Source organism: Crocodylus siamensis, chromosome 10 (assembly GCF_052110815.1).
Source record: "Crocodylus siamensis isolate JL-2025a chromosome 10, ASM5211081v1, whole genome shotgun sequence".
Taxonomy (NCBI): domain Eukaryota; kingdom Metazoa; phylum Chordata; order Crocodylia; family Crocodylidae; genus Crocodylus; species Crocodylus siamensis.
The window spans coordinates 25,581,799-25,608,488 of NC_143404.1; the positions used below are offsets into that span (position 1 = coordinate 25,581,799).

Here is a 26,690-nt window from a genome sequence, read left to right on the forward strand (position 1 = left end):
GGGGTCATAATTGACCACAAGATGAACATGAGACACCAATACAACTCCTCAGCCGGCAAAGCAAACAAAACTCTAGCCTGCATCTTCTGATGCATTTCCAACAACACCCAGGAAGTCATTCTCCCACTTTACTCAGCCTTGGTAAGACCACAGCTGAAATACTGTGTCCAGTTCTGGGCTTTACAATTCAAAAAGGATGTGGAGAAGCTTGAGAGAGTCCAGAGGAGAGCCATGCAAATGATTAGAGGACAAGAAAGCCTTATGAAGAGAGGCTGAGAGACATGGGATTCTTCAGCCTGGAAAAGCATAGGCTCACGGATGACTTGGTGGCAGCCTGTAAGTATATAAGGGATGTGCACAGGGAACTGGGAGAACATCTGTTCACCACCCCAGGGGAAGACTAGGTCCAACAGTCACAAACTCTTGGAAGGCTGTTTAGGCTAGACATAAGGAAAAAGTCTTTATTATCCGAGTCCCTGGGGCCTGGAATAGACTCCCCCCAGAGGTGATGCAGGCACCCACTTTGGATTCCTTTAAGAAACACTTGGATGCCTATTATATCAGGGCACCAAGCTGCCTGATACTTGGAGAACTGGGATAATCACCCAAGTGCAGGTTGCCAGGGCAACCAAAGGGAGCTAAGGACCCACACCTGCCTGATCAGCTGACCGGAAGGGGCAGGGGCTGGTTCCTATGTAACTCCCAGGCTGAGGTCAGGCAGGCAGTTCCCTGCTGGCAGCCAAAGGAGAAGGAGCTCTGCTGGACTGAGCAAAGAGGAGAGGCCAGACTGTAGGTATGGCCCACAATGGGGGAAAGATGGAGCAATCCTGGTTTGGCAGGAAGAATGTGGTTATGGCCAGGCAGCGGGAGCTTATGTTATAGCCTAGGGGCTTGAGTTTTGTGTTTGCTGTTTATGACCAGAGGTTGGGGTGAGGCTATTAGGGGTTCGAGGAGACCTCATACGGAACCCACAGCTGCTTGGAGATTCCAGCCCCAGAGAAGGGGGCAGCGAGATGCGTCCCAGAGAAGGGGGCAGTGACCGATGAAAGCCAGAAAGGCAACATAGGCAGCGTGCCGACCCCAAACGCCAAAAGGGTACAGTATTTGAGAGTGTGCCAACTCCGAGTGCCAAAAGGGCACGGTATTGGGTGTGTGCCAACTCCAAGCACCAAGATAGAAGTAGTATTGGGTGTGTGCCAACTCCGAGTGCCTAGTAAGGCAGACAGTGACAAGGTTGCTGAGAGCCCAAGCACCTATTAGGCGCAGTGAGAGAGACAAGGGCTGTGGGGAGCCCGATCACCCAGGGAGGTGCCACGAGAGAGACAGCACCCAGTGAGGTGCAGTGAGAGAGACAGGGCTGAGGAGAGCCCAAGCGCCCAGTGAGGTGCAGCGAGAGACAGGGGCTGTGGACAGCCCCTGTGAAAGTGAGGTGCTGAGTAAGACCAAAGAACATCTGGTATATCTGTGAGGCTTGGGGTGTGGTACAGTGGTGGTTGGAGCCACGCATAGCCCATAAGGCCACAGTGCATGGAAGCACACTTTACAGAAGTGGGGCCCTTGTACAGGAGGAAAACCATGTCCAGGGAGATGAAGAGGCAGCCTCCCTATAATATAATATCAAAGATCTGGCGAGCGAGAACAGAGGGTGCTTTAGAGATGAACTGGGCATGGTGGGGAGGCGCCAGGGTAGAGCACGGTGACCCTAGGTACCCCTCCTGTTACACCTACCTTGCTGAGATCATTTGACCCCTGCTGACTGCCTGCCCTTTGGGCAGGGTACGAACCTGATGATCTTGCAAACTCTTTTCCAGCCCTATTGTCTAGATTAATAGATTCATAGATTCATAGATGCTAGGGTCGGAAGGGACCTCAATAGATCATCGAGTCCGACCCCCTGCATAAGCAGGAAAGAGTGCTGGGCCTACATTACCCCAGCTAGATACACATCCAACCTTCTCTTGAAGACCCCCAGGGTAGGGGAGAGCACCACCTCCCTTGGGAGCCCGTTCCAGACCTTGGCCACTCGAACTGTGAAGAAGTTCCTCCTAATATCCAATCTAAATCTGCTCTCCTCTAGCTTGTGGCCATTATTTCTTGTAACCCCCGGGGGCGCCTTGGTGAATAAATACTCACCAATTCCCTTCTGTGCCCCCCTGATGAACTTATAGGCAGCCACCAGGTCGCCTCTCAACCTTCTCTTACGGAGGCTGAAAAGGTCGAGTTTCTCTAATCTCTCCTCGTAGGGCTTGGCCTGCAGGCCCTTAACCATACGAGTGGCCCTTCTCTGGACCCTCTCCAGGTTATCCGCATCCTTCTTGAAGTGCGGCGCCCAGAATTGCACGCAGTACTCCAGCTGCGGTCTGACCAGCGCCCGATAGAGGGGAAGTATCACCTCCTTGGACCTATTTGTCATGCATCTGCTGATGCACGATAAAGTGCCATTGGCTTTTCTGATGGTTTCGTCACACTGCCGACTCATGTTCATCTTGGAGTCCACTAGGACTCCAAGATCCCTTTCCACTTCCGTGCCACCCAGCAGGTCATTTCCTAGGCTGTAGGTGTGCTGGACATTTTTCCTCCCTAGATGCAGCACTTTGCATTTCTCCTTGTTGAACTGCATTCTGTTGTTTTCTGCCCACTTGTCTAACCTGTCCAGGTCTGCTTGCAGCTGTTCCCTGCCCTCCGGCGTGTCCACTTCGCCCCATAGCTTAGTGTCATCTGCAAACTTGGACAGAGTACATTTCACCCCCTCGTCCAAGTCGCTGATGAAGACATTAAAGAGTATCGGTCCAAGCACCGAGCCCTGTGGGACCCCACTGCCCACACTCTTCCAGGTCGAAACCGACCCATCCACCACAACTCTCTGGGTGCGACCCTCCAGCCAATTCTCCACCCACCGGACTGTGCAGTCATCCAAGTCACAGCCCCTTAACTTGTTCACCAGTATGGGGTGGGATACCATATCAAAGGCCTTCCTGAAGTCCAAGTATACGACATCCACCCCTCCTCCTGCGTCGAGGCGTTTTGTGACCTGGTCATAAAAAGAGACTAGATTGGTCAGGCACGATCTACCTGCCACGAACCCGTGCTGGTTTCCCCTCAGCATAATTTGTCCTGCCGGGCTCTCACAAATGTGAGCCTTGATGATTTTCTCAAAGATTTTGCCAAGGATGGAGGTGAGACTGACTGGCCTATAGTTACCCGGGTCCTCCTTCCTCCCCTTCTTGAAAATGGGAACCACATTGGCCCTTTTCCAGTCCTCCGGGACTTGACCCGTGCGCCACGAGCGTTCAAATATTCCCGCCAGTGGCTCTGCAATGATGTCGGCCAGTGCCTTCAGTACCCTCGGATGGAGCTCATCCGGGCCTGCCGACTTAAAGGCATCCAGTTCCTCCAAGTGACCCTGCACCACCTCAGGGTCCACGCATGGAAGTCTGGTGCCTTGCTGCTGCCTCCCTACACTCCCAGTGAGAGACTTGTCATGCCTCTCGCTTAGGAACACTGAGGCGAAGAACTCGTTGAGGAGTTCAGCCTTGTCCCCTCTGTCCGTCACCAATTGTTTCTGCCCATTTAGCAGGGGTCCTATTCCTCCCTGGGCCTTCCTTTTACTCCCTATATATCTAAAAAACAATTTCTTATTGTCTTTTACTTGGGTTGCCATCCTCAGCTCCATGGTAGCTTTGGCCTGTCTAACTGCCTCCCTACAAGCACGAGCAGAAGAGGTATATTCCTCTTTGGTGATCTCTCCCTGTTTCCACTTTTTATGTGCTCCCCTTTTGGCCCTTAGTCTGCCCTGGATTTCTCTGGTCAGCCAGGGAAGCCTCCTGGCCCCTTTCCCTCTTTTACCTTGCACGGGGATCGTCTCGCTTTGTGCTCGAAGGATAGCTTCCTTAAGGCACAGCCACCCTTCTTGGGCTCCCATCATTTCAAAACTACTACTCTGCAGTGCATCCTTCACTAATCGCCTGAGTTCGCTGAAATCAGCTTTCCTAAAGTCCAGCACGTTCACCCTACTGGTTACCTTACCCACTCGACGCCTTATGTTGAATTGTACTTTTAGGTGATCACTGTTCCCCAGATGGCTACCGATCTGTAGGTCCCCTACTATGTCATCCCCCGTTGCCAATACCAGATCCAGTAAGGCATTCCCCCTAGTGGGACCATGTACCTCCTGCGTCAGGTGGAGGTCCTGTACACAGGTTAGAAACCTGCGTGAGCGGTGGGACTTTGCTGTCTGTGTCTCCCAGCAGATGTCCGGGTAGTTTAGGTCCCCCATGACCACCGCCTCTTTAGCTTTTATGGTCTCTGAGAGTTGCCTCAGGAGCCCCAAATCTATTTCTTCCCCTTGATGTGGGGGTCTGTAGCAGACCCCTACCACCAATCTATGAAATCTATGAACACAGTTAGCCCCATTTTAACTGATTCTTTGGTGAGACTATGTGAATACTCTGTAAAAGCACATAACCATAATCTAACAAACTGGTTCAGGGCAACACTACAAAGAAATACAAAAAATTCACTTAGTCAAAGCTTTAATTTGCTCGGTAGGTGGAGTCTGAAACTCAAGACGCTTCCTGAGGTACAGATTGGTGTTTGATTTAGTAGAGCTAATATTCGCTTGAGAGTGACAAGTTTCTCATATAAGAAGAAAAACCAGACACAAATGAGGTCAAAATGGCTTAGTAGGAAAGGATTTGCTCAAAACCTGAAAGGTTCCTTTGGATATAACCCAGTATCCTGAATCATTTTAAAAGGAAATAGCGGCAGATGGTCTCTTGCCATATTGTGTGTGCCAGCACTGAAAAAAAAGTTGGATGGAAAAGTTAATATGCTTAAGAAATCTAAAGCTGTAAAAATATAGCAGTTAAACAATACATTCATAGTAGAATATGCACTGCTGAATTAAGTAACATGGGAGTGAAAAATAACTTCTCAAAACTATGTTTGTTCATGTTACAGATACATCATTTTAAACTGACAAATACTATCCACAACTAAGATATTCTGGCAATTTAAAAGTATATGCTTATAATAATAATTACTGTTAATATAACATCTTGGATTTCTAGATGATTATGATTCAGTAACACATTTTCTCCTAATAAATACTTGAGAGCTGTGGAATGACAGTAACTGTAAGTATAGATTAGCTATATACAAGAATCACTTCACACACGTGCAGAACCTGTTTAACAGATAGCAAGTCCACAAAATATTTTAGAACAAAAGCATTTATGTATCCAGGTGAATTTTCGGGCAACATTAAGTGTGAATGTAGTTACCCAAGTTTGCTTTCAGTCAAGTAATTGCAACACCCATATTGTTATAAGAAATATCACAGGACATTTCATAGCCACGAGCAGTGAGAAGATAGACCATAGTTTAACATTTTGTCCACAACACATCACTCCATTTGGCACAATTGACAAGGCTGATGAGACATTTCATGCAGAGAGAAGACTTCTACCTGCTGATGGGGTTGGTTTTAAGTAAATCATTATTCGCCCAGTTGTCCTCCTAGTTATTGATTGTTGTTATTGTTGTACTTGATTATTGATTGTTATCATTGAATATACTTAATACTTGCCCCTCCTCCTCACGTCATTGTTTGATTTATTGATTAGAATGCCAGGTAGAGTCGGGCTGCAGACTTATGCCTGGTGAGAGATCAGCCACCCACCACCTTCACTGACCGGTGGTTGCAGTGATCAGCATTATTAGCTGATTGGCGATCCTAGCATTTAACACCACAGATTCTGTATCCTTACCTGAACTCTATATACACAGCAAATGAAACTCTGCTAGCTCCAAGTAGCCACCCACTTTTGGATTATGAAAGAAGAAATTAAAGGTCATCCTCTTTGTGGAGAGGGTCAGCCTAGAATATCAGCTGCCCAGAGGTCATTTCTTCCAATCTGTAAGGAGACAAACAACAAAAGATTTTATTATAAAAAGAGAACAAGCATAAGAAACAAATAACCATATGTTGAGCTATGGACAGAGGTATAAGAGCAAATAAACAAAAGACAATATCAGAACATTGACCTGTTCTTACCTGTGACAAGGGGCCATCTCAAGGCTGACTCAAACGTTTCATAGTTTCTAGAGTCGGAAGGGACCTGAGCAGATCATCTAGTCCGACCCCCTGCCGTGGCAGGAAAGAATACTGGGGTCAAATGACCCCAGCAAGATGTTCATCTAACCTCCTCTTAAACACCCCCAGGGTATGAGCCTGCACCACTTCTCTTGGAAGCTGGTTCCAGACCCTAGCCGCCCTGACTGTGAAGTAGCGCCTCCTGATATCTAACCTAAACCTACCCTCTGCCAGCTTGTGACCGTTAGTCCTGGTCACTCCTGGTGGTGCTCGGGGGAACAGTGACTTCCCCAATGCCTGCTGATCCCCCCCCGACTAGTTTATAACAGGCCACAAGATCCCCCCTGAGCCTTCTCTTGTGGAGGCTGAACAGGTTCAGGTCCCGTAGCCTCTCCTCATAGGGCCTGCCCTGTTGTCCCCTGATCATACGAGTGGCCCTCCTCTGGACCCTCTCCATGCTGTCCACATCCCTCTTGAAGTGCAGCACCCAGAATTGGACGCAGTACTCCAGCTGCGGCCTGACCACTGCTGCATAGAGTGGGAGGTTCACCTCTTTGGACCTGCTCGAGATGCATCTGTGGATGCATGACAAGGTGCGGTTGGCCTTCCTAACTGCCTCCCCACACTGCCGGCCCATGTTCATCTTGGAGTCAGTGATGACCCCCAGATCCCTTTCTACCTCTGTGCTGACAAGAGGGGAGTTCCCTAACCTGTAGGTATGGTGCCGGTTGTTCCTCCCAAGGTGCATCACCTTACACTTGTCTGTGTTGAAACCCATCCTATAGTTTCATAGTTTCATAGTAGCTAGAGTCGGAAGGGACCTAGGTAGATCATCTAGTCCGACCCCCTGCCTTAGCAGGAAAGAGCACCGGGGTCAGATGACCCCGGCAAGGTGCTCATCTAACTTCCTTTTAAAAATCCCCAGGCTCGGAGCCTGCACCACTTCCCCTGGAAGCTGGTTCCAGGCCCTAGCCACCCTGACTGTGAAGTAGCGCCTCCTAATATCTAATCTAAACTTACCCTCCGCCAGTTTGTGACCGTTATTCCTGGTCACTCCTGGCAGCGCACGGGGGAACAGGGACTCCCCCAATACCTGCTGATCCCCCCTGACCAGTTTGTAGCAGGCCACAAGGTCCCCCCTTAGCCTTCTCTTGTGGAGGCTAAACAGGTTCAGGTCCCGTAGCCTATCCTCATAAGGCCTGCCCTGCTGACCCCTGATCATACGAGTGGCCCTCCTCTGAACTCTTTCCATATTGTCCACGTCCCTCTTGAAGTGTGGCGCCCAGAACTGGACGCAGTACTCCAGCTGTTCTCATCCACCCGCCCTTGTAACCTGTCTAGGTCTGATTGTAGCCTGTTGCATCCTTCCAGTGTGCCCACGTCCCCCCACATCTTAGTGTCATCAGCAAATTTGAACAGGGTGCTTTTTACCCCCTCATCCAAATCACTGATGAAGATGTTGAACAGTGTGGGCCCAAGAACCAAGCCCCGCGGAACTGATAAACCCATGTTGGTTGCCCCTGAGCATGCATTCCCCCGCAAGGCCCTCCTGGATGTGTGCCAGGATAATTTTTTCAAAGAGCTTACCCGGGATTGAGGTCAGACTAACTGGCCTGTAATTTCCCGGGTCCTCTTTTTTTCCCTTTTTGAAGATAGGGACCACATTGGCCCTCTTCCAGTCCTCCGGCACCTCGCCAGAGCACCACGAGTGCTCATAGAGCCGTGCCAGGGGTCCCGCAATGACCTCAGCCAGTTCCTGTAGAACCCTAGGGTGAAGATCGTCCGGACCAGCGGACTTGAACACGTCCAGCTTCTCCAGAAGTACCCTAACTAACTCCTCGCTAACCCTTGGCCCAGGCGTGTCTCTCTCGGGGCCCGAGGGGGGCCCAGCAGGGAGGTGGCTGAACTGGTCCCTACTTAGGAAGACAGAGGCAAAGAAATCGTTAAATATGTTAGCTTTGTCATCTGGCGTGATGACTAAGTTGCCCATCGTGTCCTGCAGGGGCCCCATATTACCCGGGACCCTCTTTTTACCCCCTATGTATTTGAAGAAGGACTTCTTATTGTCCTTAATCCGGGAAGCTAGTCCTATCTCCAACTCTGCCTTGGCCCTCCTGACTGCCCCCCTACATCCTCGGGCGACTATAACATAGTCCTTCTTGGCGATGACCCCATCTCTCCATTGGGTATATGCCTCCCTTTTAGCAAGGAGACATTCCCGGATGCTCTTAGTGAGCCATGGGGGTTTATGTGCCCTCCTGCTCCCTTTGACCCTTGTTGGGATTACCTCCCTTTGGGCATGGAGGATCGTCTCCTTAAGGAGCAACCACTCACCTTCGACATCTGATTCCCTTCCCCTCTGGGTCCTCAGCGCTTCCCCAACTATCCTCCTTAGCTTGTTGAAGTCAGCCCTCCTAAAGTCTAGGGCTGTTGCCTTGCTGCAGCCCTTTGCCACCTTACGCTGGATGGTGAATTCCAGCAAGCGATGATCACTGTCTCCCAGGTGGCCCATCACCCGCAGCCCCCTCACCAGGTCATCACCCGTGGCCAGCACTAGGTCCAACAAGGCGTCTCCCCTGGTGGGACTGTGCACCTCCTGGGTTAGATGGAGGTCCTGCAGTCTGGCTAAGAACCGACGTGAGCGATCAGACTTGGCTGACTGCTCCTCCCAGCAGATGTCTGGGAAGTTTAGGTCCCCCATGATGACCACATCCTTAGCCCTCACTGCCTCTGTAAGCTGACCTAAGAATTCCAGGTCGAGCTCTTCTCCCTGGTTGGGAGGTCTATAGTAGACTCCCACCGTTAAGTCTCTCTCCCCTGGACTGCCTTTTACTCTAACCCAGAGCACCTCAGAGTGCCCCCCCTCTACCCCCATGCTAATTAACGAGGAAGTATATTCCTCCTTGATGTAGAGTGCTACTCCTCCACCTTTCCTTCCTATCCTGTCCTTCCTGTATAGCCTATAGCCCTTGACACTCACCGCCCAGTCATGCGATGAGTCCCACCACGTTTCTGTGATCCCTACTATGTCAGGGCTGGTGACAGCTAGGAGGAGGGCGAGTTCCTCCTGCTTCTTCCCCATACTTCGAGCATTCGTGTAGAGGCATTTGAGGCCTTCAGCGGTTGTGCCCACTGACCCCCTAGTCTCAGCAATGCCCCGTCCCCTATCGCTTACCTGTTTCTCCGTTTTGACCATTGGTCTGGGCTCGCTGGCTGTTGCTGGGCCTGGTATGTCATCGTCTCCTCCGCCCTCATCTTCCCCCTCCCCCGACGAGCCTAGTTTAAAGCCCGCCGAAGGAGGTTCACCAACCTGGAAGAGAACACACGCTTACCTTTAGGGGAAAGGTGGAGCCCATCCCATCCCAGCATGTCTCTCATCACGATGTGCCGGTCATGGCTGAGGAAGCCAAAGCCCGCCTCGAAGCACCATTCCTGTAGCCTCCAGTTGGTCTCCGCAATGCACATCTCGTGACGTCTGCCGCGTCCGCTCACTGGCAGGATGGAAGAGAAGACCGCCTGTGCGCCCATCTCCCTCAGCACGCCTCCCAGAGCATGGTAGTCCTCCATCAGGCGATCAGGGGCTCTCCTGGCCGCATCGTTAGTACCCACATGGACAAGGACCATGGGGTAATAATCGGAGGGCTGGATGATGGACTGGAGCATCCCCTTCACATCCTGAATCTTCGCTCCGGGCAGGCAGTATACCTCACGTGCTGAGGGATCCTGGCGACAGATGGGGCCCTCCGTACCTCTCAGGATGGAGTCACCAATCACGATGACGCGACGCTTCCTCCTCTTAGGCCTCTTGACTCCCGCTGCCCGCACAGGACATTGTGTGCACAAAGTCTCCTCCCTGGAATCTTCCACTGCTCCCTCCTCCTCCAGGGCTGCCAGGACCTCATATCTGTTCTCCAGATGGACAGGAGGAACTGGTGCCGCAACATGGTTAATAGCTCTGGCGCGGGAGACTGTCTGCCACTCAGCGGTGGAGGGCTCATCCCGGTCTGCCCTCTCCTCTGTTGTATCACCCTGCAGAGAAAGAAAATACCTATCAATTTCCTCCTCTGCCTCACGGATTCCCCTCAGCCTGCTAACCTCCTCCAGGAGCTCCTGCACCCGCTCCTCCAGGGTCCTAAGGCGGATACCTACAGGACAGGTGCAGGAGTCCCCAGTCCCTGCCCCCCCAGACCTTGCCAGGCAGTTCCCGCAGGCCAGGGGGTTGGAGGACGGCAGCCCCCCCGAGGGCTCTGTCTGGGTGGAGGCCTCGGACAAGCCCCGGGAAGGCCGCGCCCCCCGGGCAGGGGCCCTGGCAGAACTCCGTGTCGACACCATCGCAGGAGTTGCTGCCCTTACTAGCAGAGCAGGGGTCAGCCTCTGGGCCCCGCCTGTTCGCCCGCCGGCGCGAACGCCGCCGCAAACGCCGGCGCGCTCTTACAGATTGCGCCTGTTTGCGCGCTCTGTTCGCGCGGCTCGGGAGCGCGGCTCCCTACCGGCTCAGCTAAGAGGGACCCGGGGGGCTTCCCCTCCGGATCCGGCTCAGCTGCGCCGGCCCCTCAGTCCCTCAGCCCCACTTACCTTAGGGGGATCAGCTGCTGCTGGCCCCTCAGCTGCTCCGCTCGCCGCCGCCGCTTCTACTACTGCACTCTCCTCCGCTCCGGGTCCAGAAAGGAGGCACACGTGTGGGAAGGACACACGTGCGCCTGAGTCCCTCTTCTCCCCGCTGCCCCTGACCTCCAAGTGGCGGAAGCTACGTCAAACCGCCGTTTATAAAGGAGGCGGTTTGAATTACCCGCCGCTGCCTTACCCACCAATCAGGCGCTCCGGTGTCACCGGAAGTGCCTGTCAATGATCCCGCCCCCTGAGCACCCCCACTGGGGAGGATCTGGTGAGACTGGAGCCTGCTCCCCTAGGCTAGTCCCGGGGGCACTCCCTGGCTTGGGGGACAACCCCCTAGCCCTCACCTGTTTGCGCGCTCTGTTCGCGCGGCTCGGGAGCGCGGCTCCCTACCGGCTCAGCTAAGAGGGACCCGGGGGGCTTCCCCTCCGGATCCGGCTCAGCTGCGCCGGCCCCTCAGTCCCTCAGCCCCACTTACCTTAGGGGGATCAGCTGCTGCTGGCCCCTCAGCTGCTCCGCTCGCCGCCGCCGCTTCTACTACTGCACTCTCCTCCGCTCCGGGTCCAGAAAGGAGGCACACGTGTGGGAAGGACACACGTGCGCCTGAGTCCCTCTTCTCCCCGCTGCCCCTGACCTCCTGTTCTCATCCACCCGCCCTTGTAACCTGTCTAGGTCTGATTGTAGCCTGTTGCATCCTTCCAGTGTGCCCACGTCCCCCCACATCTTAGTGTCATCAGCAAATTTGAACAGGGTGCTTTTTACCCCCTCATCCAAATCACTGATGAAGATGTTGAACAGTGTGGGCCCAAGAACCAAGCCCCGCGGAACTAGAGCCGTGCCAGGGGTCCCGCAATGACCTCAGCCAGTTCCTGTAGAACCCTAGGGTGAAGATCGTCCGGACCAGCGGACTTGAACACGTCCAGCTTCTCCAGAAGTACCCTAACTAACTCCTCGCTAACCCTTGGCCCAGGCGTGTCTCTCTCGGGGCCCGAGGGGGGCCCAGCAGGGAGGTGGCTGAACTGGTCCCTACTTAGGAAGACAGAGGCAAAGAAATCGTTAAATATGTTAGCTTTGTCATCTGGCGTGATGACTAAGTTGCCCATCGTGTCCTGCAGGGGCCCCATATTACCCGGGACCCTCTTTTTACCCCCTATGTATTTGAAGAAGGACTTCTTATTGTCCTTAATCCGGGAAGCTAGTCCTATCTCCAACTCTGCCTTGGCCCTCCTGACTGCCCCCCTACATCCTCGGGCGACTATAACATAGTCCTTCTTGGCGATGACCCCATCTCTCCATTGGGTATATGCCTCCCTTTTAGCAAGGAGACACCCACTGCCCACGTCCTTCCAGGTTGAGAAGGACCCATACACTACCACCCTCTGGGTGCGGCCCTCCAGCCAGTTGGCGACCCATTTGACTGTGAGGGCATCTACACAACAGCCCCCCAGTTTGTTAATGAGAATGGGGTGAGAGACAGTGTCAAAAGCCTTCAGCAAGTCCAGGAAGACTATATACCCCTGCATCTAATGATCTGGTGATCTGATCGTAAAAGGCCACCAGGTTGGTGGCCTGGTTGCCCGCCATTGGCCTGCCCACCTTTCTAGGGCAGTCCGCCCACCTGCCTTTTCTGCCACGCCTTTGATGTAACTTCAAAAGTTGTTTACAGGTGGGAGGCTGCCCATTTACTACCCAATGCCGAGGGTACTCTGTGCCATCCATACACTGTGCCCCATGCCTCACAGATGGCATCACTTTATGACTCTGGCCCCACACTGGGCCCCACTATATGCCGTACTGTTATTCAGACTTAAGCTGGTTCCCTCCTGCTCAGGCACGATAATCTCTGCCCTCAATTCTGGGTTGCAAAGCTCCCTAAGCCATTTTCCCTTTTGGCAGTGGCCTCGTCTGGGACCTTTGGCCTCACAAGCCCTGGCTTCAACTCTAGGCCAGTCAGGACTCCAGGCTTATAGTCTCTGGCCATCCCTTATGGTGGGCACTCTGGCCTTTGACCTGGTCCTGGCCCCAGCATGGACCAGTTGAGGTTTTTATGGGTAGGTTCTCAAACCTATTACCTTTACCCTGCCATATGGGTCTGCCTTATCAGGACCCCATTCTGGTCCTGCTTCTCCACTGTCACTGGGCTCACTCAATCAAATGACTTTGGTCAGCCTATGTGCAGTCCTTCAGACCTCCCAGACAGACCCTACTCTATGTAGCTCATGCACAGTCCTTTAGGGCCCCCCACACAGACCCTACTCTACACAGCTGTGGCTGAGCACCTTTGACATCTGCCACTTTAGGACGTTTAAGCAGGGCCTGAAGGACTGCACATCGAAGGCACAGAGTAGGGTCTACACAAGTGGGCCCAAAGGCCTGTACAGAGGTTGCATAGAGTAGGGTCTGTGAGAGGGGCCTGAAGGACTGTGCATAGGCTGGCCTCAGTAGTTTGACAGAGCAACCCCTACTGAGGGAGCATTAGTTAAGGCCCTATGAGGGGGGCATGTGACCCAGGTAAGTCTCTGGACACCTGAGGCCAAATCTGGGCCCAAAGTTGAGTGTGGCCCAGAAATGGGTCCAAGGGAGCTAGGAGTAATTTGGATGCCATCTGCAAATCATGGGACACAGTATAGGGCAGGTTGGAAGCATGTATCTCACCCTTGGCATCAGGCATTAAATGGACAGCCTCCCACCTTGTTAACATCTATTAATTATATAGCAAGGCATGGCAAGTGAGTTAAGTAGGCTGACAGCCCTAGACAGGTAGGCAGGCTGACATTTTTGAAAGGCCCCTGAAACAATCCCCATCACAGCAGCCTACTGCTTTCTCACATGCCTCCACACTGAGGCCACTACACTGCCGGCTACTAGGCCTTACTCCCCTTGGGCCTCAGCTGTCTGATAACTTACTTGGACTCCTTACCTATCCTCTCTGTGGGGTAACCTCCTTGGTCATAGGGGCTGAGACTTTGTGGCACCCCATCCTCTCCTTTCGTTGGGGAGGCAAAAGTGTGGCATTTCCTGGATACCACCCTGCCACAGGCAGCTCCATCACGCTATGCAACCCCACCAGGGCGTAGTTTTCAGTTATTCCCCAGGACTGGAAACCTCTTCCATTCCCATAGTTCCTACCCTTAACCTCCAGGCTCTTCCGGAAGCAGCAGATCTCCAGCTGGACAATGTTGTCTCTCTGGCCCCCGAGATGTTATAGCCAGCTTATACTGGTCGTAGGGCCTAGGCTTATACTGAGGCTACCCAGGTCTTCATCCAATCCAGAATTCCTCTTGCAGTTATGTAACCACCTCATTAGGCCTCACCACACCTGCCAGCTTCGCTACAGCCTGGTCAAGCCTCTTAAAGTAGCAGGCACCAAAGATGCCCTGCCACATTACCCTACACCTTAATTTAAAGATGAAGTCCTTACAGCAGCTCCAAGGGTCTAAGTACAGCCTCTGTCTCTGACTCTGGCATCAGGGCCTCCTGCATTCCCGTTCAACTTGACTAAGCACCCTAATAGTGAACTTAATCTGGAAGAATATCCTCGTATATCACATGGTGAACCTGCAAAGTTATTTTGTCTTGAGGTATTTTGTTATACACCCCACCACAAAACCATCAGAATCCATGGATCCTGCATATCTGTCACAGAAAGTGGTACATCTCATCCAATGCACCAAATGCCCTCCTGGGAATGAAACTAAACAAAGACTGTGTACCAGAATAAACTGTTACAGAACAAAGACAGAGACAGAGACACGCAAGCTCTAGTAGGAGAACACATTTCTGAGACCAAACACCCTTTCTGACCTCAAATCTTCATACTCAAGCGAAATCTACAAAACATTTTCAAGAAACAGGTCTGGAAACAAAAATCCATATCCTTACTGGACACCAAAAACTAAGGATTAAACAGACAATGAATTTATGGTTTATTACAACGTACCCGATATCACTGCAAACCTTTTTTTACTCCACAGGTAATAGGGACCTCTTCCCCTTTGGAATGGTCTTGCCCTTTCACATAATTGCATTATCTTTTCTATCACATATCCATTTAAAAATACTCCTGGTAGTATCTCTTTGCTCCTAACTTTACAACCCATTCCATTCGTTTAAGTGACTGTTTTTCATTTGCATATGAAGTTATACATACACCATTGTTCTATTAGTTATTTACCTCAACCTGTGTCTCTTTTATCCCTGCTTCTTATGCAGGATACTTTGTGCCCAATACCTTGTCTTAATATTTCTGGCAACTATACAGAAGTCCCAATAAAAGATGTCACAAAAAAAAATCCTTGTCACTCATATTCAGTGAAGCTTTATTTCCCTCACAAGGTTACAAAGGAACTTAAAATTAGAGAAAGAGAGAGATCTAAAACTCTAACCTGGAAAGGATTTAGGAATAAATGTTTCTAAGGTTTCTCTGACAGCCACCATCAGGATGAGTGAGTGATTTTATCTTTTGAAAATCTGGCTGCTTGCTTAGCAGCTGAACTGTGGATACTAGAACTTAATTTTAGTGTCTTTTAAAAAAAAAAGTAAAGAAAAATCCTCAGTTACTATTCTTTATAACAAACATTTTATTAATGTTAAGATTTATATGTGCACAATGTTTGGAATTGTTATAGTAAAAAAAACATTTAAAAAATGGAACCTATTTTGCTTTGTTCCTAACCTGCAATATGCCTTGTTTCTAGCTTTCATAGAAGGTTGTGAGTAGGCACTAATAAAGTAGAAACTTACCATTTAATGTGCAGTGTAAGCCAAATTAAATGGGAGATAAAAGAAAGGAATTTAATTTAAATAAAATATCTTTTCAGGTTTACTATACATTTTTATCTTTAAAGAGGCTATATTCAGAATGATGATGATTTAGTGGAAGGATTAAGTGGAATAACCAGGACAGGTTTGGCTCTATTTCAGAGCATAAAAATAAAGAAGTGTTTTAATACGTGCTTTTAAAAAATGTTGAGAGAGGCCTAAATGCACGGTGATGTCAAAATGAGAACTTAAAAGGAAGCAATGAGATAGACACAATACAATATTATTTTCTTTACTAAATAAAATTTATAGTAGTTTATACTATTTAGTTTGTAAGGGCACAGCTACATTTCAGCAGTTAATATCTAATTTAGGAAAGAACTTACCGTGAGTACATAATGTTCACTTTGCACAGCATAGAACCAATGTTCAGGAGCAAGCCATCGAAAAAATACTCTTAAGGCAGTTCAGACCCATATAAAAATGGTGGCTAGATTGTAACTCTACAATAAACCCTGAAAAAAGGCACAGAGTATTGCTGTATCACTGCTGAAGCAGATGAGAGATTCGGCCATAGGGCATTTACACATATGGGTATTTGCACACTTTAAAAAATGTCCAGTGCTGTGGTGCATGCATTTGTATAAACAGCAAAATGTGTTGAGAAAATGGCTGTGGCATGCTTTGAACTTAAACAGATCAAAGGTGTTTTAGTTCACAAGTGCACCGTTGCCATTTTCTCATGCACATTTCTCATGCACATACTGATGCACATTTCACCATTTATACAAATGCATTCAATGCAGCACTGGACACGTCAGCTTGTGTGCAGAGCAGACTCGATTAATTGAGTCTGTTCCAACACTCTGGATTTCTGTCACATTGGAGCAGACAAATGTATGAATATTAGGCCTGTGTGAAGCGGCTAGTATTTGCTTCGGCTGATTCAGGGGACAGTGATTTGATTCGGTGATTCGAATCACTGTCCCGATTTGATTCAGATGAATCTGATTTGGAGATTCAGCTGCTGCTGAGTCTCTGAATCAGCCAGGCCCACCTCCCACCTGCTCAAAGGCCGCCCCACCTGCCCCAGCTTCCAGTTCTTGTTTAAAAAAAAAAAAGAGTCCCAACTCACCAGGTGCTGCTGAGCAGGGGTAATTCCCACTGCCCCCCACCACCACACACTGCATGGGGGGCTCTGCATGAGCCCTCTGACCCACCCTTGCTCCCCCAGCCCCCCAACAGGTGCCTGCCCAGGCCAGCTCTGGCCCTTTAAGAAAAAAAAAAAGAAAACCTGAGAAAACCCCCAGACTCACCGTTCCTGCCTAGCGGGGGGAATCCCCGCTGCCCAACAATGCCCTGCACCATGTGGGGGGCTCTGCATGAGCCCTTGATGCCCCAAGGCTGCTGGAGGAGCAGAGAGTCCCAGGATTTTCTTTGTTGTTTTTTTTCTTAAAGGGCTGGAGCTGGCCCGGGCAGGTCACCAGTTGGGTGGGGCTTGGGAAACAGGGGGTTTCAGGGGGCTTGTGGCAGAGCCCTCCATGCAGTAGGGGGCAATAGGCATTGCCCCCCCACCTGGCAGCACCCAGTGAGTACTGGGGCTTTTCTTTAAAGTACCAAGAGCTGGAGCAGGTGGGGGCAGCCATGGGAGGGCTGGGGGAGTGGGCGGGGGTTATGGAGGCTGGGGGGTGGGGGGGCTGGCAGAGGTCCCCCCATGGTTGCCTACCCCCTCCCCCAGTCCCCCCTTTCCCACCCCCTACTTACCAGCTTGAAGTTGGCTGTAGCTCCTTGCTGCAGCCACTGGAGACTGCCCAAATCATGAAGGATCTCCAAATCTTTGCCAAAGATCTGGAGAGCTTTGAATTGATTTGGACCTTTAAATTAGCCCCTGATTTGATTTGGATTCAGAGATTAGGCCACCAAATCGGGTCAAATCTCCTCTGAATTGAATCACCACCTAAAGCTTTGCACAGCCCTAATGAATATAAATGCCCATTGTTTCTCCGTTGCCATCCAGTTATAAGGAATGAGCAACTTACTTGACTACTTTTCAAGGAACAGTTCCATGCTGTTCCCTCAGTTAACTACACTGGCAGGTGTGCTGCTGGGAACTCCTTCCATTTCATAGCTCTTTCCATCCTTTTTGCATCTACCTGCTAACTAGAGGGAGTATTGGCTGAGAAGACCCAGCTGTCCTTGTCACCATCTAGGCAGGGTTGGGCAAATGTGTTAGTAAACCTTAACACTCCTCATTTCTCTGCTCTGTCAGGTAACGACTTTGACAATCCACACATAGTGAAAAATGGAAATCCTCCAACCCCAGGGATTTTCAACACCCCCCAGATGGAAGAATCACTCCTGCAATGATCCTTCTGGCCCACGGGTTTCACACAGACTCCTGCCCCTGGGGTTTTCTGGGAGGCATGCTGCAGGGACCCAGCCTCCATCCAGCTGCTGGGGTTGAGAGTCCCCAGCAGTTGGAGGACTCAGAGTCTTGGCTGGGCAAGGTGCACCCCCGTGGCTGGAAGCCCTGTCAGTGGACAGATGTGTATCACTGTTGCACATGATAGTTAAAGCTTGATAGCCACCATTTATAAAATTAGTACATTTTTTGAGGTCTAACTTTATAGCTGGTTGGAGGTTTTTACTGTATGATAAGTACTTTGCATGCATAGCTGGTCTTAAGATAACTGCACAATTAGCTAGTTAATTATGCAGTATCTGTAAAGAATAGATGGGGCCTAAATGTCTCCAAAAAAGAGATGGGGCAGAGGAAGATACTCCATCAGGAGAATCAGAACTAGACCAAGGCAGGAACCAGAATTTCATGGTTGGGAATAGTTAATCAAATACCTTTTGTCCTCAATCAGTATAAAAATCTCTGAGACCCTGGGTTGCTGAAGAACCTAGACTGGTGGGCAGATTTGGTGAAATCTATGCTATTTGCACAGTTTAGATTTCAACATTTTTTTTTTTATTTTTAAAATGAACCCCCTGCCCCTTAGAATTGGTCAACATTTTTCTAACTTATCTGAAAACTTTATCTTTTTAGAACAGACTTATACACTTTACTTAGAGTACCTCAAATTTGTTAGCTTCTGAGGACCAACCCACTCTAAGCATGCAAGGAACAGTTATTTCTTAAGGAAGAAACACTGAATGCAGAATTCTCATTTTCTGGTGGAAAATTTCTCTAGTATTTAAGAGAACTTTTGCTCCTATTCCTGGCGGTGCTTCTCCTAATTGACTTCAAGTAGTGCTCCTCCCAATCAACCCCAGGCAGTGCTTCTCCTATTTATATCTCCATTTTCCTTGTTTGTCTCACAGGCTGTCCATGTTCTCCGTATACTCCTCTTTTCCCTCAAACCATTCCTGGTCTACATCTCACCTCTCTGCTTCTCACCCATCAGCATTTCTGCTTCTTCTTTGTCCTCTTTGATAACTAAATAGTCTCAGACACTGAGAGCATATGAATGTTTTCCCAATCCTCAGTTCTAACATCCAGCACAAGAGGAGACCTCAGCAGTCAGAAGGTACAATGCAGTTTCAGTTGGATTAAAACAAAATCCAAAATAGTCTCAATTTTTAAGAAATAAAAAAGGATCTGAAATATTTTAACCTAATTGTATAGCTGTACTATCTATAACTTTGGGGTAATGTCCAACTCTGAATCCAAATGTCAAAATAAACAAAAATGTATTGTTATCTTATTCCTTATCGTGATCAGAAAGAAAGTTAGAGAACCTATTGAAAAAAAAAACTCATCTTGTAAAAACATCCATCCCAATTATGCAGACTTACAGCATTCAGACTGTTCAAATAAGCTTCAAATTCTCATCCAAAGTGAATGCTGTAGCTAATCATTTGGAAATGTGTCTGTCATTACTTCTGAATTTGGTCTGTTCCTTTACAAGAAACAATCACAAAAACACCTAAATTGCACTAAAATGTTCTGGATACTTTTTTGTTTCTGAAAAGACACTTGACAAAAGCTTGAAAAGAGAGGCACTCAAAATAACCCTATTCATGACATTTCAGAGCTCATAAGTGGACTTCTGCTTTAAGGTTTTAAACAAACCTTAAATAAATGTATGGTATGTGCAGCCAAGTGGACATTCTTCTCCAGAACAGCCATTCAATAGTTTTGTAAAGATATGATTCCAAGAATCACAGTCATCTTAAAAGGCAAAGGTAATTGTATTCTGTTCCTTCCTGTGTGTGGATCTTGGCTAAGCAGACAGAAGTAATTGGGGACCTTGAGAAATCTTACACAGTAAGAAAGTTAAAACTCTTATTTTTGCCACATCAGAAAGACATTGTGCAATGATATTCTCAGTCCCTTGTATAAAGAAGTTTGTTAAAAACCTGGCACTACAATGAATGCACAAGGCTGTGGCAGTTTTAGCAGTAGTACTGTAATTTAGTGGGATTCTTTTCTCATACAGTACAATATTGCCAGCATAGAATGTGAGCAAATATAAGGAATTATAAAGTGAATGCTTCATGCTATGGTTCAACACTGCCTAAAACTGATTACCTTACAGCAAGGGAACTGGAGAATGCAAAGCATAAAATATATCTGCAGCCCCTTTAGCCATTCAGTGAAGGTGAGGGAACCTCCTGACTGCATGGCAACAGGAAAACAATTTGTTCTGATACTAGCTGATGCAGGAAGATTCATAGGAGCTCTGTTCACTAAATGCTAACCTGACTCCTGGAACAAAAGATAGTTGAGCATGACTATAAATATATAGACAAAACAATGTCTTTCCACTTATTTCATTAAAATGTAAGTTGTTTGCCCCTACTTGGCCTATATCTGTTGCCACAAGCTGAAATGCCAGAACTAATTGCGTATCCTTAAGAAGCCAGGTACTGTTAAAAAAAGAAACACCAGTCTTATAATTAAGTTATAGGTTAGGAGTCTTATCTTCTGGGTTCTATTCCTGATTTTGCTACAGACTTACTGCGTAACTTTGTGTCACTCACCGTCTCTGGTACTTCTGTTCTCTTTACTAGTACCTCCTACAAATGAAGATACTAATAAGCCCTTATGTATCTAATGGGAATACTATGAATATCTCTATGGAGCTTGAATATTATGGTGAACCTCCCCGCCCTGCCCGATTCCTTTCCCCAGCCATCAAATTTCTTAATACATAGCAAACATCTGTGCAGTACTGACAGAGAATGAGTGGGAAACAGGCAAGATGAGTCATAATGGTACTCATACTCTTCAGTTTGCACTTCTTTTCCCTTTTTTACTCTGTTTATATTGAGACTGGAGAAAACAAGGATACAGCACTAAACCTTTTGAACATTATGTATCTTTTTAATTTTTATATTAGCACAAGGTTATTCTTCCCAAACACTCCCGGGGGGCGGGGGAGATGCAGAGGAAGGCTGAGAAACTAATACAAACACTCGCTCTGGAACATGCAGCACACAAATGAGATCAGTCTCTTCTGGACCCTCACGCAACTTGTGCCCACACTCCAGACTCTCACACAGGGAACACAGATGGGATATTGGCTGCCCTGGCCTTCACCCACTCTGCAGTCACTCACTTCTTCCTCGGCTCTAACAGCTGCCGTTCACCTGACCACTGCAGTCGCGCACTGAGTCATGATGGCCTTTGGCTTCCCAGGCCCTCCAGCCACACTCAGCCACACACCCCTGCAGCATACGTACACACACACCTGGATGGGAGACAGACCCGTCTCTCAGATCTGCCTTGTGTACCCAGTATGATTAGCACCTGCCAATCACTCAGACATTCAATCATCTGTCCATGCACATGTCACTCATGCCTGTTTCACTCGGCACTCAATAATGCACATGGCCCTTGGATGTCACTCAAAAAGTAGATGCTTGATTTACCTCAGTGCCTTCTCACCCAAAAAGAGGCTCAATCATGCATGCTCACAACTTCAAAACTAGGTCACCTTTTACCGAAGGTGAAAAGTTCATGACTCCTGCTTTACAACTTAACTGTACTAGGCAGGCCAGGGACACTGTGGCTTACTGCTCAACAGTAGTGCTAGGATAGGGAGTTATCTTGGTGTGAGTGACAGCACAGTGGGGAGAATGCAGGGCTCTAATGATCCCCTGTGGACAGGTGTTCATTGTGATGGCAGTGGAGGTATATTGATGTATTTTGCATGTATTGTTAAGGCAGGTTTGTGTTGCACTGGGTGGCTGTTGATCAGCTGTTTGTATTAATGTATGAATGTTGCAATGAAATGAAATATATGAAATAGTTTTAAATGAACTGCTTCTCTAGAAACACTCAGTTGGACAAGGGAAAATCTGCACACAGAGAAGATTAAAGAACTTTGGCTGATTAAAAAAGGAACAGTTTTGAGCACAGAGGAGGTGGGGGTAATAGATTCATAGATTGTAAGGCTGGAAGGGACCTTGGAAGATCATCAGGCCCAGCCCCCTGCACCAAGCAGGAAAGACAACTGGGGTCAGGTGACTCCAGTCTCCTTTTGAAGATTTCCAGGGTAGGCAATTGCACAACCTCTGGAAGTTGCTTATTTCACAGTCTGGACACTAACTATGAAGAAATTTTTCCTCATGTTAAGCCTGAAACAGTCTTCAAGGAATTTGTTACCATTACGTAAACAGTTGTTCACTGAGCCCTAGATGTACGCCCCGATGTAGCAATAAGCTGCTACCAAGTCCCTTCTTGGCCTTCTCTTTTTCAGGCTGAAGAGTCCCAGGTTCCTCAGCCTTTCTTCATATGGCTTGCTGAGCAAGTTTGTGATCATATGGATGGCCCTTCTCTAGACTCTCTCAAGCTTTACCATTTCCTTCTTAAAGTGCAGTGCGCAGAATTCAATGCAGTACTCCAGCTGTGGTCTCACCAATGCCAAGTAGAGTGAAAGAACCATTTCCTTGGTTTTGCTGGAGATGCATTGATTGATGCATGCCAGGGTATTATTAGCTCTGTTGGCTATGGCATCACACTACTGACTTATACTGTGGTCTATTATTATCCCCAGGTCCCTTTCATTCATAGTGCTGGTCAGATTGGTGTTGCCAAGCTGATAGGTGTGCAGGGCATTGTCCATCCCCAGGTGGAGCACTTTACCTTTCTTGATGTTGAACTTCATCTAGTTCCAATCTGCCCAACTTGCCAGCCTGTCTAGGTCTACCTCTATCTGTAGCCTATCTTCAAGCATTACCACACTTCCCCATAACTTGGTGTCATCCATGAACTTGGCCAGTGAGCTCTTCATCCTCACATCCAAATCATTGATGAAGATGTTGAATAGTACTGGACCAAGCACCAACCCCTGTGGGACACCACTGGTCACTTCTCACCAAAATGACACAGATCCATTCATTAGAACTCTCTGGGTCCTACCCTGTAGCCAGCTTCCTACCCACCTAAGTGTCTCACAGTCAAGCCCACAATCCTCCAATTTTTTCATGAGAACATCTTGGGATACCAGATCAAAAGCTTTTTGGAAGTCAAGAAATACAATGTCAATCTCCTCTCTGTTATCCAGGTGGCGAGTTACCTGATCATAAAAGGAGATGAGGTTGGTAAGACAAGACCTTCCCACAGTGAAGCCATGCTGGCTGTTTTTCAGAATCCTACCTTCTGCAAGCCTATTTCACGTAGACTCCTTAATGAATTTTTTCCAGGATTTTCCCTGGGATAGAAGTTAGGCTAATTGACCTATAGTTACCCAGGTCCTCCCTTCTCCCCTTCTTGAAGATGGGCACAACATTGGCCCTATGCAGTCCTCAGGGATCACTCTGGAGCACCACCAGTTTTGGAAGAGCTTCACCAGGGGTTCCGCTGTGACTTCAGCCAGCTCCTTCAGCACTCTCAGATGAAGTTCATCCAGTCCTGCTGATTTATATATGTCTATTTTTTTTAATTGATCACCACCAGTTGGTCATAGTAGGAAGGTGGTCATTTCTACCCTGTTTATTCTGTACCCTATCTGGCATGATTTTCCCCTTGGCCTGGTAAAAGACCAAAGCAAAGGAGTCATACAGGAGTTCAGTTTTCTCCTGAGTTCCAGTAACCAGCTATCCTGAGTTGTTGAGCAGTGGCCCCACACTCCCATTTGTTTTTCTCCTGTTCCCTAAGTACCTAAAGAAGCACTTCTTGTTGTCCCTGATTCCTGTTGCTACTTTTTGTTCAGTCGCCACCTTAGCTTTTCTAATCTGATCCCTACAAGTACAGGTCATTGTTGTATAGGCTTCCTTGGGGCCTGTTCCAAGCCCCAAGCCTGTACATTTCTTTCCTTTTGCTACCTTTCCTCCACCTGGGAAGGAACTTCCTTTGTGCTTCAAGGATAGTGTCCTTAAGGAACAACCACTCTTCATGTACTCCTTTTGCCTTCAGTCTCTGGTCCTGCAGTGCTTTCCATACTAGTGACTGCAGCTTGTTGAAACTTGAATTTCTGAAGTCCAGAAGTTCAAGTCTACTATCTAATTTGTCTGCCTTGCAATGGACAGTGAATGTAATGGTTTCATGGTCACTATTACCCAGGCTGCCTTCTACGTTTAAGCCAGTCACCAGGTCGTCTTCTTTGGCCAGGACCAAGTCTAGAAGAGTGTTACCTCTGGTTGGCCCAAGCACTTCCTGAGTCAGAAAAAGCTCTTTGATGCAAGTCAGGAAGGAACATGACTGATCCATCTTGGCCGAATGTCTGAGGCTCAGATAGAAGTATCTATTGGGACATGTAAAGATGTTAGGCCTACCCAGATTGCTATAGACTTTCTAGTAGACTTATAGCTCGTTAAACCCCTTTTAAAAAATTCCTTCTTATTGCACAAATTAACAGCACTGAGATTGATCTGTCACTGTGCAGTAGTCATCACAGACTGTCACAGGTGTTGGAGATTCCAGGGCTCAGTAAGATCTCATAATGCACTGTAAGCACAGCCAAAGTAAAAGTGGGAAATTTGCAGAATTCCATTATGATATGGATTATAGAAATGAGACTTAATATGTTACCTGGTGGGATGCACAGAGAAGCCACAAAGGAAAGGGAAGGGACCAGGCCTTTAACCTTGATATTCTTTGACTTTAGTAAAGCTACTAACATTGTTTCCCAAACAATTCACATTAACAAGATAAGGAGATATAGATTATATGAAATTACTGTAGAGTTGATACATAATTGGTTATATCATTGTGCTTATTGGGTAATCATCAATAGCACAATGTTTAGTTGGGTGGAGGTATAAAGTTTAATTCCTCAGAGACATGTCCTAATTCCACTATTGCTCAACAACTTCTTTAATGATTTGGATTATGGGATTGAGTGCACACTTAGCAAATTTGCAGATGAAAACAAGTTGCATAGATTTACAGATACTTTGGAGTGGACGTTCAGGATCCAGAATTATCTAGACAGACTGGAAAAAATATCCATAATCAATGAGATGAGATTCAACAAGGACAAGTATAAAGTCCAGCACCTGTGACAGAATAACACAAATACAAACTGGGAAATGGCTGGATAGGCTGTAGCACTGCAGAGAAAGAATGCTAACAGTGGACCATAAACTGAATGTGAGTCAGTGTGCTCTTGTTGCAAAATGTCAACAGCACAGTGGGTTGCATTTAGAGGAGCATAACTTGCAAACTAGGGAAGTAATTCTTTTTCTCTATTCAGTACTGATAATGTCTCACCTGGAATAATGTGTCCAGTACTCCCATACTTCAAGAAGGATGTAGACAGATTGGAAAGAGTCCAGCAAAAGAGCTACAAAAATGATTTTGGGCCTAAGAAGCATGACTTCTTAGGAAGGGCTGAAGGAGCTAGAGTTATTTAGTCTGGAGAAGAGAAGTATGAATGGGGATTTGATAACAGTCTTTTTAAGTATATGAAGGGTGATTATAGAAAGGATGGAGATGGGCCATGGGGGACCAGAATAAGAGCAACTGCCTCAAGCTGCTTGAAGGAATAGTCTCAAATTGCTGCCAGGGACATTTTAGGCTGGGGATTAGGAGGAACTTTCTGCATATGAGGTATCAGGTGTTAGAACAGAATACCTAGAGAAACTGTGGAGTTCCTTGGAAAATTTCAGTTTAAACAGACACTTGGCTGGAGTTGGTTTTAGTCAAGGATGATCCTGCCTTGAATAGACTGGAGTAGATGACCTTGTGCAGTCTCTTCTAGCCCTACTTCTCTATGATCACTTGCTATTTTCTGACCAATAATTTAGGAAATCATCTTTTTTTTAAAGAAAACAAAGAAAAATATTACCTACCTGTTTCCCCTTTCATGTTCAAAAAGGAAACTAGAGGAAAACAAAATCTATGGCCATAGAATTAGATAAATTGTATGAGCCCTAATTAAAGTTATATGTGGCTTTGTTATTAACAACAAACTACTGAATGATGAGTGGAATATGATGTTGCCTCTAGTGCCCTGTTCATTTCTATCTATTATTTTTGGTCACCAATTTATTCAGGCCAATTTATTCAGATCAGTTCTGTTATTATTTGACTAATCTGTGGGATCCACCATTCTTATCATTGTTTCATTCATGAAACATTTTAAAGATGAACTTACATGTTATGCTTAGACCATGCTAAATTAGTTCAATTTTAAGTGGTATTAAAGTTAAAATATGCTAGGAACAGTTACACACTAAGTGTTAATACACATTCTTGCTTGCATAGATCAGACTTGAACCTAGGGGGCTGATGAATGGGTGTGTGGCTAGGAGCCAAGACAACCTACTTTGGATAGTGGAGAAGGAGGAAGGTGGCCTGAATACAGTATATCCTTGGATTTTGGAGGATTGCAGATTTCTCATTTTATCTCTGTGGAGCAGAATGATATTACTGTACATAAACAAGGTACCATGGCCCAGAGTTAACCCTCACTTGAAGTGCTATTAACTGAGAGGTTTAAAGGGCACTTACCATGAGTTAATGAGCTTTAACATGAAGACAGTCACATTTAAGTGCCCTTAGTATAGTCTGAATTTAACATGCAACTTAACCTTTACTCCCGTAAATAACGTAGACATCTAGAGATACCTAAAGTTAGTGTCACACATTCAGCTTAACATTTAAAAGATTCACTTAAAATGTAAAAAAACAGACTCATGTTCTAGCAGTTTAGCACATGTTAAGTGCTCTCCTGTGGTTGCAAAGTTGTTCCCTTTCAAGCGAGGGTTATCTCCTAACACATTCGAATCATAATAGGTCACTACATTGTAATGATTTGCAGTTGTT

At 47.5% G+C, this 26,690-nt stretch overlaps 2 long non-coding RNA genes across 3 annotated transcripts in view; one reads left to right on the plus strand and one right to left on the minus strand.

Moving 5' to 3' along the window:
• Window positions 1-26,690, plus strand: part of LOC149856360 (uncharacterized) — a 743,716-nt gene that overhangs the window by 94,604 nt on the left and 622,422 nt on the right. The window lies entirely within an intron of this gene.
• On the minus strand, window positions 9,262-11,340 carry LOC149856361 (uncharacterized). Of its 2 annotated transcripts, none has more exons than XR_016444459.1 (3): window positions 10,670-11,340; window positions 9,844-10,123; window positions 9,262-9,585 (listed from the first exon to the last, which is right to left on the minus strand). It is a non-coding gene; the product is annotated as an uncharacterized LOC149856361 (long non-coding RNA). The 2 variants fall into 2 exon arrangements; XR_016444460.1 differs by having other exon boundaries at window positions 9,800-10,123.